General features: G+C 45.0%; 1 long non-coding RNA gene across 1 annotated transcript in view; it reads right to left on the bottom strand.

Annotated features, from left to right (window-relative positions):
• Positions 1–13,642, bottom strand: part of LOC137635269 (uncharacterized) — a 72,569-nt gene extending 58,927 nt beyond the window's left edge. The window contains exons 1-2 of the long non-coding RNA XR_011042626.1: positions 13,483–13,642; positions 1,853–1,891 (exon numbers count right to left, since the gene is read on the bottom strand). This is a non-coding gene — a long non-coding RNA (uncharacterized lncRNA). The remainder of the gene's footprint in view (positions 1–1,852; positions 1,892–13,482) is intronic.
• Between the last annotated feature and the right edge of the window lie 825 nt (positions 13,643–14,467).

Here is a 14,467-nt window from a genome sequence, read left to right as displayed (position 1 = left end):
GTATAAATCAAGGGGTGGTGCCCAGTCCTCCGTTCTCTTGACCTGTTACCTAGATTTTTTGGTTATTCCACCGTAGTATATTTTTTGTGTAGTGAACGTTGGGTTGTGGTTGGCATTTGGACACTAGGCTGTTTGGGTGCTACCTCTGGCCACAGTCCGCAAACCACTGCACCGTCAATGCTGTTAAACACTTAGATCCTCAAAATGGCCCCTTAAGGATACAACTGGAGGGCCTTTGAATGTGGCCTACTCGAGTTATGAAACATGCCTAACCATTCTGGTCGTTCTCCTGCTCAGGTACTATATGGTCATCTTCTCTGTGTAATGTGTGTCCGCTCATCCTCAGTCGTCCATGGAAAGTTGGCTAGAGAAAACACACATGACTGTGACTGCTGAGCTGCTGCCAGAGATGCCCAGGTGCAATGCTACTATGATGCCCCACCTGTCCCCTGTCCAAGCTGAATGTGGGCAAACACGGCTGCCAACAGGACCGAGCATCACACAGATGGGCCACGATCAGAAAAGTCACTACTGAAGAGCAATCATGTGAGTAAGAGATTTGCTCTCAAGCAGCTGAGCGCTCTGTCAGAAACATCAATTCTTATATCCGGTGCCCAGTCCCAATTAAGTTCCCAAATATGATCCCTTGTGGTCCCTAGTCTTGACATGGTAAGTCGTCAATGTCCTCTAAAACTCCCTGCAGATCTCAAAGCTTAAACAAACCTAGATAGTGTACAAAGCTCACATGCCACTTATGCAACTTGCTTTGTACTTCCATACTTCATAAATTCACTGTATGTTATTTGCTTTGCACACTAATACATAATAGTTCACTATATGTACAGTAACTTACTTAGTATGTTCAAGATAACTCTTTGAATGCATCCTTTAACCCTTTTACCCCCAGGCTCTTTGGAAATTTCCAACCCTTAACCCCCAAGGGGTTATTTTTTCCCCAGCACATTTTGCAGTAAATATTTCTTAAATTGCTCTAACAGCCTTACTTTTTGTCATAGAGAGGTCAGGTTGGTCTCATTCTCTTGCAAAATGCCTGAATGTTCTCAAAAAATTATCAAAAATATAGAATTTGTTTGCAAAGACGTACCGGTACGTCCATGGGGGTAAAGGGATGGCTTTTGTGAAACGTACCAGTACTTCCTTTAGGGGTAAAAGGGTTAATTCTATAAATGTTGTCCATTACAAACGCATGTGCACAAGTTGCACTGTCAGCACTCTGTGCATACACATCCTCGCACAAGCTGCTTGCCTTGCAGAGCACCATTGTTTATACCCTGTTGCTGTATGGAATATGAAAACTTTATGACTCAGAATCTTATTTCTCCATCCCTGCAATTATCTGTTTTCTTCTACAAGACATCTCATGTCACTAAGGACTATGGTGAAAACCTTGTGGACTCAAGGCCAGTAAACAATGTGTATATAAACTTTTTGCTGAATGATGGGAATAGTTCTAAGAGAAAGAAAAAGAGCAACGTGGATACGAGAGCAAAGTAAAATATATTCTAACATGTAAGAAAAAGAAATGGACATGGGCTGGGCATATAATGAGAAAGATAGATAATAGATGAGCATTAAGAATAACAGAATAGACCCCTAGAGATTGCAAAAGAAGAAGGGGAATGATGAAAAGATGAATGATCGACAAACTAAGAAAGTTTGTGGGTGTGGACTGGCACAGAAAGACCACAAACAGACTTGAGTGGAAGGACATTTCTGAGGCTTTTGTTCTGTAGTGGACTATTAATGGCTAATAATAATGGGGATAGAATGATAAGAGTGTAGGCTACATGACCTTATCCTAGTCAAAAACTATTACATTTATGGTACTTACATTTTTATAGCCATGATGCTCTCCCGAGGCCTTAAACACCTGAAAAGATCAAATCATTTTTCAGTACAGCACTACCATCTTTAGATACAAACCATTTCAACAATTACAAAATAATCAACAAAGTTTTAACTCATATATATGAACAAAAACTGACAAATCTTATAGTTGTTAATGCATTTCACAGAGCAAAAGACCTAAAATCTTTAGTAATATTGTTATTGTTATAATTATTATTATTACAATTATAACTAGAAAAGTTATAAACCTGGTTGGAAAAGCAAGGAGTTATAAGCCCAAGGGCTCCAACAGGACAAAATTGTGCAATGATGAAAGGAAATAATTAACCTATACGAAAAGTAATGAATAATGAATAGAAAATGTCTCAAGATCAGTAAGAACATTGAAATGGATCTGTCTTATATAAACTATGAAAGGTGACTTATGTCATCCAGGTAAACATTTAAACATTCACGGCAAGTTTGAACTTCTGAAGAATACATTTGCAAATTCAGATTAAACCATTATTTAGGGTTTACATATTAATAATCAATAAGGTATTTTCCACTATAATATTCAAATGGAAGCAACGACTTAATATTATAATGCAGTGACATCTTATTCCAAAAACTGTACTGATCATAAACATTTACTAATATTCTTATAATATAAAACACAATCTAATGAAATTTTTATTAAAGTTGCACAATGAAAAGGAAGAAATTAGACAGAAGAGGAGAAGAATTGGAAGAGAATGTAAACAATGACCTACAGTACTAGGTTAGGTTAGGTTAGGTTGGATCATGTCCTACTAAAAGTTCTTTTTAAATTTTGTGTTTGTATATTAATAGGCATTCTTTTTCAGCATTGACAAATTCATTACAGCATATCTTCCCTTGTTAAGTGTACAATGCGGTTTTTCTTAGGGTCACAGTACTAACTTATACACAAAGGGCTTGAAAAAAATGGTTTGCACCAATCAGAAATGCATAAAGCATAAGATGGTTGAAAAAATTCAGTTCTTGTATAGTACAGTATTTGCTTTTCTGAACCTGTACCACAGTTTTGTAGTTGATACAAACTGTATCTTAGCTGTAAATAAGCAAGTAAGCTACACGATGAAGTGTAGATTGACAGACGGCATAATAAAGTTAACAGGCCTGCATTGACCATTAGCTAATGTGGCACCAAAACAGTTTTAAAGATCTGATACAGAATTATATTGGTATATCATAAGTCATTGTCAGTGCTATACCATCAAATGGTGTTGGCGACATGAATTGTAGACAAACGCACATACTGGGCCGCAGATTTGGTACAGTAGTCTACTTTACTTTGCTCCTTACTCTCTTGCCTTTGTGCTATTATCATTATTACTTACTAAGCTACAACCTTAGTTGGAAAAGCAGGATGCTCTAAGCCCAGGCACTCCAACAGGCAAAATAGCCCATTGAGGAAAGGAAAAAGGGAAAAATAAAATATTCTAAGAAGAGTAACATCATTAAAATAAATATCTCCTATATAAACTATATACTGTAAACTTTAACAAAACAAGAGGAAGAGAAATTAGATAGAATAGTATGCCCAAGTGTACTCTCAAGCAAGAGAACTCTAACCCAAGACAGTGGAAGACCATGGTACAGAAGCCACTCAAAGCTGGGAGGACTGGGTGAGCCACAAGTGCAAATACGACAAAATTCTCAAATGTCAGTTCAGCATTCTACCACTGCAGAACAGAGACACTATAATTATATGAATAAAAATCTTATTTATCGCATATATCAAAAACAAAACTCTTGGATGATGGAGATAAAGACTTCTGTAGAATTCTATAGGTTTAAAAAAAAAGAAAACGCTATTGAGACTGACTAAATCCGTAGAGAATTCATTGCCTAGATTCATCAAAGGTTAGCCAGTTCCATGTGATACGCAGTGCATATCTACTTAAGGAAAATGACCCCTGGCAGTCCATACTAATTCCAGTATGATCACCTGCCAGGCATCAGGATTAGAAGCCAAAAAGACCTTTTATCTATCACCTTAAACCTAATCCATTACCCTTCTGCAAGTGACTTCATCAAGATTTAGGGGGGCATTTCCTACACACCCAAAGTTCTTGTTACTGTAAGTTGTGGCCCTTTGCGTCAATAGACGAAGGAGATTGTGATGATGATGATGATGATGATTGAGACTGACCTAAAGCATTACTGTTAATCAAAATTCCTGTCCATATCACACATCTGAAAGTCATGAGCACAGAGCAACCACTAATTTCCAGCCACTACATGCTTTAAGCTGACTATAACTAGTTCAAACGAAATATCCTAGTCATACAATATGGTCTCTATGATAAGAAAATGAAAGCCAAACTATCACAACCCATATTCCATAGCCGTCATAGTGTCTAACAAAAATGTCTCTAAGGTAATGAAAGGTAAACGTAGACTAGTATTAACAATAATAGACTTCTTTTACTATCAAAAGATGTTCAAAAGTCTCTTGTGAAGTGGGGACTAAACTTAAGTTTTAAGTACTCTATCCTTGTTGACTCTTACTTTAGAGAAAGTATACTGTACTACAGAGCCAATATTGACTGATATACAGAACACTCCTAATACTGTGGCTTCCATAAGATTAACCAAAGCAAGACTTTAGATCCTCATCCTCTACTAAATGACATGAATTATTTGGCCTTTAAAATGTATTCTTTTTAAGCCCCATTGCTAGCAATTTATATGGTCCCATAACCACAAGATTCATTAGAACTGATATATGACCGTACTTCAGTATACAAAAAATAGAAGCTGGCATTAATAGCCGACAATCTTCTCAGTAAGGAGAGCCCTTGGGCAGGTTAGGTAAAATTTTATGTCTCTTCTTGGTATAAACCAGACTGGGTTAAAACACATAAATGTCTCTTTGAACAAATTGGTTTCATGGAGATTGGGAAAAAATTAATGATAAGGTGAAGTAATAGGATCTATATTGCATTAAACAAAATGCTAATTTTGACTACAATAAAACCATAATAATTTGTCAAGGGCCAAAGATCACTGGAGAACAACTACATTAGATCCTTCTCTCTGGTTACGGCTTATTTTCCCTTTGGCTACACATACACCAAATAATCTGGCCTATTCTTTATATATTTTCCTCTGTCTTCATACACCTGATAACACTGAGATTACCAAACAATTCTTCTTCACTCAAAGGGTTAACTACTGCAATGTAATTATTCAGTGGCCACCTTCCTCTTGGTAAGATTAGAAGAGACTCTTTAGCTATGGTAAGCAGATCTTCTATGAGGACATTCCAAAATCATAACATTGTTCTCTAGTCTTGGGTAGTGCCACAGCCTCTGTACCATAGTCTTTCACTGTCTTGGATTAGATTTCTCTTGCTTGAAGGTACATTTGAGCTCACTATTCTACCTTGTTTCTCTTCCTCTTGTTTCTTTAAAGTTTTTATAGTTTATATTTGAAAGATTTATTTTGATATTAACGTTCTTGAAAATTCTATATTAATTGTTATTTACTTCTCGTAGTTTATTCAGGGCTACCTTCCCTGCTGGACCCCTTGGGCTTATAGCATCCAGCTTTTCCAACTAGGGTTGTAGCTTAGCAAGTAATAATAATAACAATAGTACTGGCCATTGTCAATGAATTTGCAAACAGGTATGACAAGCCATTAGAATTTTAACGAGGGTTTACTACCCCAATGCTAGTTAGCGGGGGGTAGGGAGGGTAGCTTGCTACCCCACCCCCTCACAAACACACCTGTGCTTGAGCTCACTTTGCTTGGAGGTAGGACTTCAAGGGGGATAGGGCTGGCGGGCAAGTTTGATTAAATAGCTAAGGTTTGTATAGTTAGAAAAAATACAAATTATCTACGAATTTGTCATTTGTTCCGTAACCGACATACAAACCACGCTATTTAATAGGGGTGACTCACCCATTAGGAAGGGTGGAAAGTCCTGGCCAGTACTGGTTTTTGGCTTTCCCCGGGCACTCATTATTTGAGTGTGTCAGCACTTAAACAATAAGGAGTCCCTGCACCTCGCTAGAACCTTGCTACGCAAGGACTGCGGACTACGCAAGCTGTGTGTGAAGGTATAATAAAGTGTGACTCGTCCTAGGAAGTTGACCTGTAGTCCTTTAGATGGAAACTTTAGGCTAGGACTCTCCCAATACCACCTCGTCAGGGTATGGGGACGTGACAGTATTAGCTTAATACTAGGAACACAAGGAAACATGGTTTTCCTGCAGTGGTTTGAGGTCAGCTGTGCAGAGAACCCAGGATGCTGCTTTCCCCAAGAGAGGGGAGGATGAAGAAAAGAATAAGGGCCAGACAAACCTTTTCATTCATGCAGACTAAGACTGGGTAACAATGCCCTCAACCTTCTGCTACTTGTCCAATAAGGAGCCTGAGGTTTTAAACCAGCTGTTGTGCAGCCACCACAGAGCCGATAGAGAACGTATCAAGCCTCCTATGGGTCACGTCTTACAGGTAGTGGGCTGTGAAGGTCGTCTGACGCTTCCACACCCCAGCCTGAAGAACCTGCGTCACTGAAAAATTCTTCTTGAAGGCCAGGGACGTAGCTACGCCCCTGACATCATATGCTATAGGGCGACGTGGCGGAGGAGGGTCTGGATTCAGGGACAGATGGATCACCCTACGAATCCATGCCAAGATGGTGTTCTTGGTGACCCTCCTCTTAATCCTCCCAGTGCTAACGAACAATGCTTGCACCTGAAGACGGACTGCAGCCGTTCTTTTGAGATACAGCCTCAAGCTCCTTACTGGGCACAGTAGGAGATGGTCTGGGTCATCTGTTACAGAACGGAGACACGAAATCTGGAAGGAGTCGAACCTAGGGTCCGCCACCCCCGGATTTTGAGTCTTAGCAATAAACTCAGGGACGAATTTGAACGTTACCTCCCCCCATCCCCTTGAATGGACGATGTCATACGAGAGACCATGTAGTTCACTGACTCGCTTGGCTGAAGCCAAAGCTAGTAGGAACACCGTCTTCCAAGTTAGGTGGCGATCTGAAGCCTGGCGTAATGGTTCATAGGGAAGTCTCTTAAGAGACCTGCGAACTCAAACCACGTTCCATGGAGGAGGTCTCACTTCCGACTGAGGGCAGGTAAGTTCATAACTTCATATGAGTAGGGAAAGTTCCAGCGAGGAAGAAATGTCCATTCCTTTGAGCCTGAAGGCTACATTTCAGGCTGAGCGATAGCCTTTCACCGCCGAGACTGAAAGGCGCATTTCTTCCCGCATATACACAAGGAACTCTGCTATTGCTGGAATAGTGGCATCGAGTGGAGAGATACCCCTTCCACGACACCAACCACAGAAGACTTTCCACTTTGCCTGGTAGACAGATGCGGATGATTTTCGCAGATGTCCAGACATCCTGATCACAACTTGTTGCGAAAATCCTCTCTCAGAGAGGAGATGCTGGATAGTCTCCAGGCGTGAAGTCGTAGCGGAGCTACGGCTTTGTGGAAGATGTTGGCATGTGGTTGTCTGAGTAGATCGTGTCGCGGAGGGAGTTCTCTCGGAAGTTCCGTTAGGAGTTGCAGAAGTTCCGAAAACCATTTCGCTTAACGCCATAGCGGAGCTATGAGGGCCATTGAAAGATTGACCAATATTCTGGTCTTGTTGAGCACCCTCCTCGTCAGACAAAACGGGGGAAATGCGTACACGTCGATGTTGTCCCACCGTTGTTGGAAGGCATCTTGCCAGAGCGCCTTGGGATCCGGGACTGGGGAGCAGTATAGCGGGAGCTTGAAATTCAACGCTGTCGCGAACAGATCCACAGTCGGGGAACCCCACAAAGTCAGGACTTTGTTGGCTACTAGATGATCCAAAGACCACTCGGTACTCACTATCTGAGACGGTCTGCTCAGATTGTCGGCGAGCACATTCCTCTTGCCTGGAATAAAACGTGCCGATAGTGGAATCGAGTGGACTTTGGTCCATCTCAGTATCTCTACTGCAAGATGGGATAGCTGCTTTGAAAAGGTACCTCCTTGCTTGTTGATGTAAGCCACTATTGTGTTGTCGCTCATCACCACCACAAAGCGACCCGCCAGATATTGTTGGACCTGTTGAAGGGCCAAGAAAACGGCCTTTATCTCTAGAAGATTTATATATGGAGGCACTTTTCTGATTCTGACCACAGGCCTGAGGTCCTGTGGTGTAGAACGTGGGCGCCCCAACCTTTCTTTGAGGCGTCCGAAAGCAACATCAAATCTGGGGGAGGACGAGAAGATCCACTCCTCTTCGTAGGTTCTCGTCTGTCACCCACCACTGGAGGTCCGTCTGACCATTCCGCAGGTCCCATAGGGATCATGACGTCCGGGGAATCGTAACCATGATTCCACCGGGACTTGAGTCGCTACTGGAGGGATCTCATCCTGAGGCGACCGCTGGGAACTAGACGAGCCAAAGATGAGAGGTGACCGAGGAGACGTAACCACGATTGGGCTGGAAGCTCTTCTCGTCTGAGAAAAGGGCTTGCGACCTTCCTCAGCCTTGCTATGCTGTCGTCTGATGGGAAGGCTTTGTGGAGATTGGTGGCTATAATCATGCCTAGGTAAACCAGTCTTTGAGTGGGAAGCAGAGAGGACTTCTCGAGAAATACCATGATCCCCAGACCCTGGCAAAGTCCCAGAAGTTTCTCTCGGTGTTGACGAAGGGATGACGCCGAGTCTGCTAGGATCAGCCAGTCGTCCAGATAACGGAGGAGACGGATGCCGATCCTGTGTGCCCATGACGATATTAGGGTGAACACTCTGGTGAAAACCTGTGGTGCTGTGGAGAGACCGAAACACGGCACCTTGAACTGGTACTCCTTGTTGTCTAGGCTGAATCTTAAGTACTTCCTTGAAGACAGATGGACTGGGATCTGGAAGTACGCGTCCTTCAGATCCAGTGTACACATGAAGTCTTGTGGTCTCACTGCAAGTCTGACCGTGTCTGCGGTCTCCATGCTGAATGGAGTTTGTTTGACAAACTTGTTTAGAGCCAAGAGGTCGATGACTGGTCTCCAGCCTCCAGACGCCTTCTTTACAAGAAAGAGTCGACTGAAGAAGCCTAGGGACCCGTCAAGGACCTCTTGGAGAGCGCCCTTCTTCAACATAGTCTGGACTTCTGCCGAAAGGGTCTGCCCCCTTGCTGATCCCATGGCAAGGGAGCTCGATGACACTGGATTCATCGTCAGGAGAGGTAGAGATGTTGTGAACGGGATGCGATATTCTTGACTGATTACGGAAATCGTCCAGGAAACTGCCCCGAGTCGCTGCCACCTGTCTGCGCAACTTTGTAGGCATGCCCCCCACTGGTGGACATGCAGGGGACTTCCAATCCTAGCGTTTGCGGCCTCGGCTGCTCCCTCTAGGATTTTTCCCTTCTCTGGAGGACTTCTTGCCTTTCCTGTCCTTGAGAGGAAAGGGCTTAGACACCATTGTCTTCGCTGCCGTTGTCGGTTTCGTGGTCTTGGTAGGACAGGGCTGCTGGGGTGCTGGAGGCTTATAGGGCTTGGATGTCAAAGCCCTATGTAGGAGGGAGTCTTGGTGGGACTTCCTCCACCTCTCAGCAGCATGCTGAAACAGATTCGTTCCCTCCACGGATGAATGTCTGAGCCTGCTTATCTCGGTGCTAGGGACCTTCGGAAGGAACCTCTCAGCCACCGCATCCCGACGTTTCAAGATGGTGTTTGCCCACAAGTTCGAGACTTGGTGGGCCAGAAACTAGATCGTACGAGTGCCTGAGAGTAAAAAGGTCTCCATAGCTTTCCTGGTACGTTCTTTGGAGAAATCCTCCGAACGTATCAGAATACCTAAGGTCCCTAACCAGATGTCAAGCCACTTAGTGGCCTGCATAGCACACTTCGCAACCTTCTCCTGATTAAGGATCTCAGTCGCTGAGAATGAGACCTGCCAGTTGGAGTCTCTCTCAAGAGGGACTCCCCTGGTAAGCTCTTCCTAAGAATGGTGAAGGGGAAGAGCTAAACAAGGCTCCTCTAAGATCTCGAAGTACCCCCTCTGCAGTACGCGAGGAAGTGGGAGAAGCTTGTTGCCGGCACTGGATCGGCTGGAGGAGGCTAGCTGAGAGAGTTGGACTGCAATCTTGCCCCTGGTACTCTTTAACCCCCTGAGACCAGGGCAGAGCCGCACTGGCCTTAGAGGGTTTTTAAGTCCAAAATACTCGGTCCAAGACCGTGTTTTTGCCCTCTTGAGGGGGAATCTCTGGGTCAGCAAACCCAATGAAAGTCCTCATAAGGGTTAGAACTTGCCAAAATGCATGTTCTGACTCCTGTAGCTCTCCTCTGGATGGACTCGCAGCGAAGTCTCCTGTCCCCAAAGGCTCTTCTTGGGGAAAATCGCGGACGTTCTGACGTTCTCCGAGTGACTGGCTGGCTCCGTTTTTAAGTCTTGTCGAGGATTTCGGTACTGTTTTAGAGTCCTTCAACTCCCTCCTGGGAGGGATGTAGGACTCCAACAACGACGGAGGTAGGCTCTTCTCTGCCCTTACCCGAGAAGACTTTCCAGTGTGAGGTGGGGTTTCCCCCATTGGTGCGATGGGGGAAAGTCTCACCTCACGTGACTCCCCTGAGGATGGGTAGTCCTCGTCTGACAGGGAGGGAAAAAAAGTCTGGGGGGGGGCCTGCCTCGAAGGCTTACGAGGAGACAGCTTAGTCCTCGGAGAAGTCACCGCGTCCGAAACTCCTCTTTTTCTCTTCAGGGGGGTAGACGCAGCCAAGGATTTGTGACCCAATTCAGAGAGAACAGGCTTGAAGGCCTGCATAACCACTCTGACTAGTGCCCCAAACCAAGGCTGCTGGCTGACGGCTGCACTGTCAGACACTCCCTCTGGAGGGACAGGGATCGACCGATCCCTGGGAGGAGTTTCCATAGGGGGGTTCGCCTGTAAAGAAAAGGAAGAAGAAATGCCCCTGGACCTTTCTGGAACCTTGCCCCCCACCGGCGAACGCGCTGTTCTGCGCTTGCAAGGGGGGGGGGAGAATGTGGCGGTGGTGACCTTGCCGTGCGTTGTCCTGCAGCCTCACGCGCGGGAGGGTATTGATGATCGCACAGGGCAGCGCGCTGGCGCTCGCGTGATGGGGAATACCTGGGGTCTCGTGCGGGGGAATGCTGATGCGCGCGCGAACGCGATTGCGAGGGCTCACACGGGCGAGCAATGGCACGTAGAAGCGTGCGCAGGGGACCCAGGAGAGTGCGCAGGAGGCTTATTGTGCGCTCGCGCGCGCGAGGGTGAATGTTCGTGCGGGCGCGCAGGATCAGGATGAAGGGCCCGTGGGCGTGCAGGCGAGAGATCGCGCGCCCCAGAATATGTTGTAGGGTGCGTGCAGGAGAGATATCCCTTGCGCGCGGGCGCGCAGTCGGAACCTGTGTTTGTTGGCGCACGTCAGGCTGGCGGTGTGTAGCCGCTGTAGCGGATGGGCGTGGGCGCGCGCAGGTGAATGAGTGCAATTGAGCGCTGGCGAGCGCTGACGAGTAGAAGAAGTCTTAGAGTTCCCTACCGCACCCAGATCCGAAAATCATGGGCGCGCAGGAGATCGTTGGCGCGTTGGCAAGCGTTGACGCGTAGGAGAGCATTGGCGCGCAGTAGGTTGAAGGCGCGCAGGTGAGCGCTATCTCAGGAACAGCAGCAGGTGAGCGCCTGTGCGCTATCTCAGGAACCTCAGCAGGTGAGCGCCTGTGCGCTATCTTAGTGTGGTCAGGTGATCGTTGGAGCGCATGCTTAGCATGGCGCGTAAGGGAAGTGCGCGTATGATGGCGCGTACGCCCTTGATGCCCCGAAGGGACAGGTGCCTGACTATGATAGACAGGTTTTGTTGGCGCATAAAGCGCATCAGCTGCCAGGAACGGCAACGGCAGGTCAGCAGGTCTGTCGGGTGGAAGGTCGACCTTCCACCGAAGAGGATCGCGAACGATCCGCAGAGAGAATCAGGGTCGTAGTAGGAACAGTCGGTGATTGATGACGAGGCTCCTGTGCGGCGGACTGCAACGACGATGATGAACCAAAGAAGCGCCTCCTCACCGTCCTATAAGGTGAAGGAAGGCCTCTGCGGCAAAGAGGAAGGCGAGCCTTGCGACGTATACGCCATCTGGGGGCCGTTGGATCGGCAAGCTGACCTTCAGCAGTCCTCCGAAGAGGAGTCTCTGTGAGTGAACTCCCCCGAGGGAGAGAATCTCCGGCAGGAGAGACTGTTGGACTTAGTTTCTCCCTCGTAGGTTGAGCAGGAACGGGAGAAACTAAGCCTTCAGCTACTGCGGGATGAGAAGAGGCAGAGATATTAGAAGATACCGCATTGGATACCTCTGACACCACAACGTCAACAATAGACAAAGGATCAACCTCTGCCAAAGTCGGCGATTGTTTGACAGCGGCCCCCAATCGGAATAAATTTGTTACATTTAAATTTAAATTTAAATCCTCCCCCGGGGGAAGAGGTGGAGCTGCCTTGCTAGGGAAGGCAACGCCATCTCTCGAACCCCGAGATAGGGAAACAGAACCACGGTCTACGCTACCACTCGACGGTCTCTCGAAAGAGACCGATCGAGCGTGAGCTTCGGAGGAGGTTTGGGCAACGGAACAAGAATCCTTGGGATTTTCTCCTTTCAAAGAAAACTTCAAAGGAGAAATATCCCACATAGACTTCTTAAGTTGCCGAGAAAACCTCTCCCACTGGGAGGTAGACCACTCCCTACACTCACCACACTTATTACCACTATCACACCGTTGGCCTCTACAGTAAGGGCAAAGGGTGTAAGGGTAAGTCTCGACCGCCGACATGAATGTTCCACAAGGGCGGTCAGAGACATTAATGGCTGTCAGAGAGGCGAGGGTGAGAGCAGACACGTCCAACTACCACCCGAGCCGAGATCAAAGTGAGCTCAAGCACAGCTGTGAGAGGGGGGTAGCAAGCTACCCTCCCCTACCCCCCGCTAACTAGCGGTGGGGTAGTAAACCCTCGTTAAAATTCTAATGGCTCGTCATTTCAGCTACGCCGAAAGTAATTACCCATATTAAATAGTGTGGTTTGTACTTCAGTTACGGAACAATTATACATGTAACAACTAGGGTTGTCTGTACCTAATAACAATAATAATAATAATAATGATAATAATAATAGTAATGATAATAATACCGTACTAGAAGCAAGAGACCTATGTAAAAGAGCATTGTCTACGATTCAGTGGCAAGGCACAAGTATTCTGTCTAATTACTCTTCCATTTGTTTTCTTAAAGTTTTTTTTATAGTTTATATAGGAAATACTTATTTCAATGTTGTTACTGTTCTTAAAATATTTTATTTTTCCTTGTTTTCTTTTCTCATTGGGCTATTTTCACTGTTGGGGCCACTGGGCTTATAGCATCCTGCTTTTCCAACTAGGGTTGTAACTTAGCAGGTAATAATAATAATAATAATGAATAATAATAATAATAAAAATAATAATAATAATAAAAATAATAATAATAATAAAAATAATAATAATAATATTAATAATAATTACACCTGATAAATAGATCCATCTGTTCATAAATACAAAAAAATACAAAAAATGAACAGGACCTACAAATACAAAAATACTTACTTGGACTCTTGAAGGCAATCGCTGGACTGGAGCTCTAGTTCCGCTAGAGCTCGACAGTCTTCTACTTTAATTCATTTCCACACTGGGCTATTTTTCACTGGTGGGGCCTTCGCTAGGGGTATTGTTACTGTCCCTTGTCTCTGGGCATGAGCAGACTAAACCTGAAACGACAAAAGCAAGAGGTTAAATAGCAAAGAACCTTTTTCTTCTTAAACCTAATTTTCAATATGAAAACTTCTTTAACATCTCAAACAGCCAATACAGTATATGTGTGTGTGTTGTTGTGTGTATGCATTTGTCATTAAAAAAACAATTTCTAGTAACAGTGGGTGGCTCCTAGGTAAATTAAAAATCTATCCCTCCCATATTCAAACGCAACTGCTGTGTGGATGAAAGCCATGTGCAGTAAACTTCCACAGTCATGGCCACTTCATCAAGACAGAAAGGCTCACTGGGTGCACATCAGACCCTCCCAGAATACTTATGTCTTTCCCAACACTCACAGAGAGAGAGAGAGAGAGAGAGAGAGAGAGAGAGAGAGAGAGAGAGAGAGAGAGAGAGAGAGAGAGAGAGAGAGAGAGAGAGCATTCTTTTAAACAACGGTTTTAATTATTAATTTCATTACACGTTGCACCCACACCATACCCGCCCTCATACCCACATCAATAATATCCCACACTGTTTCCCCAACATCATCCCATGTCGACCCACAGACCATCTGCGGACAAAACCAGCTACTTCCCAACCACAGTATTCTGGTGTTAATGTTGAAGGCAGAAAACAAAGCACAAGAAGAAATAAAGAAGGGTATCCATGTCCTTTTCAGAGCTCAGAATCTTCAATACATCAAGGACACAATTGCAAAGTTAATCAAGAGGTAAAGATATTAGCATTTAAGGGAACCATCACCTGGTGGATCTGAACTGCTATCTATGTCATACAGCCTAGAACAGGAAGAACAGGAAAGTCTCCTTCTGTACTTTCA

This window comes from Palaemon carinicauda, unplaced genomic scaffold (genome assembly GCF_036898095.1).
Source record: "Palaemon carinicauda isolate YSFRI2023 unplaced genomic scaffold, ASM3689809v2 scaffold109, whole genome shotgun sequence".
Taxonomy (NCBI): domain Eukaryota; kingdom Metazoa; phylum Arthropoda; class Malacostraca; order Decapoda; family Palaemonidae; genus Palaemon; species Palaemon carinicauda.
The sequence above is the reverse complement of the archived record's forward strand: the minus strand, read 5'-3'. Positions and strand labels throughout refer to the sequence as shown.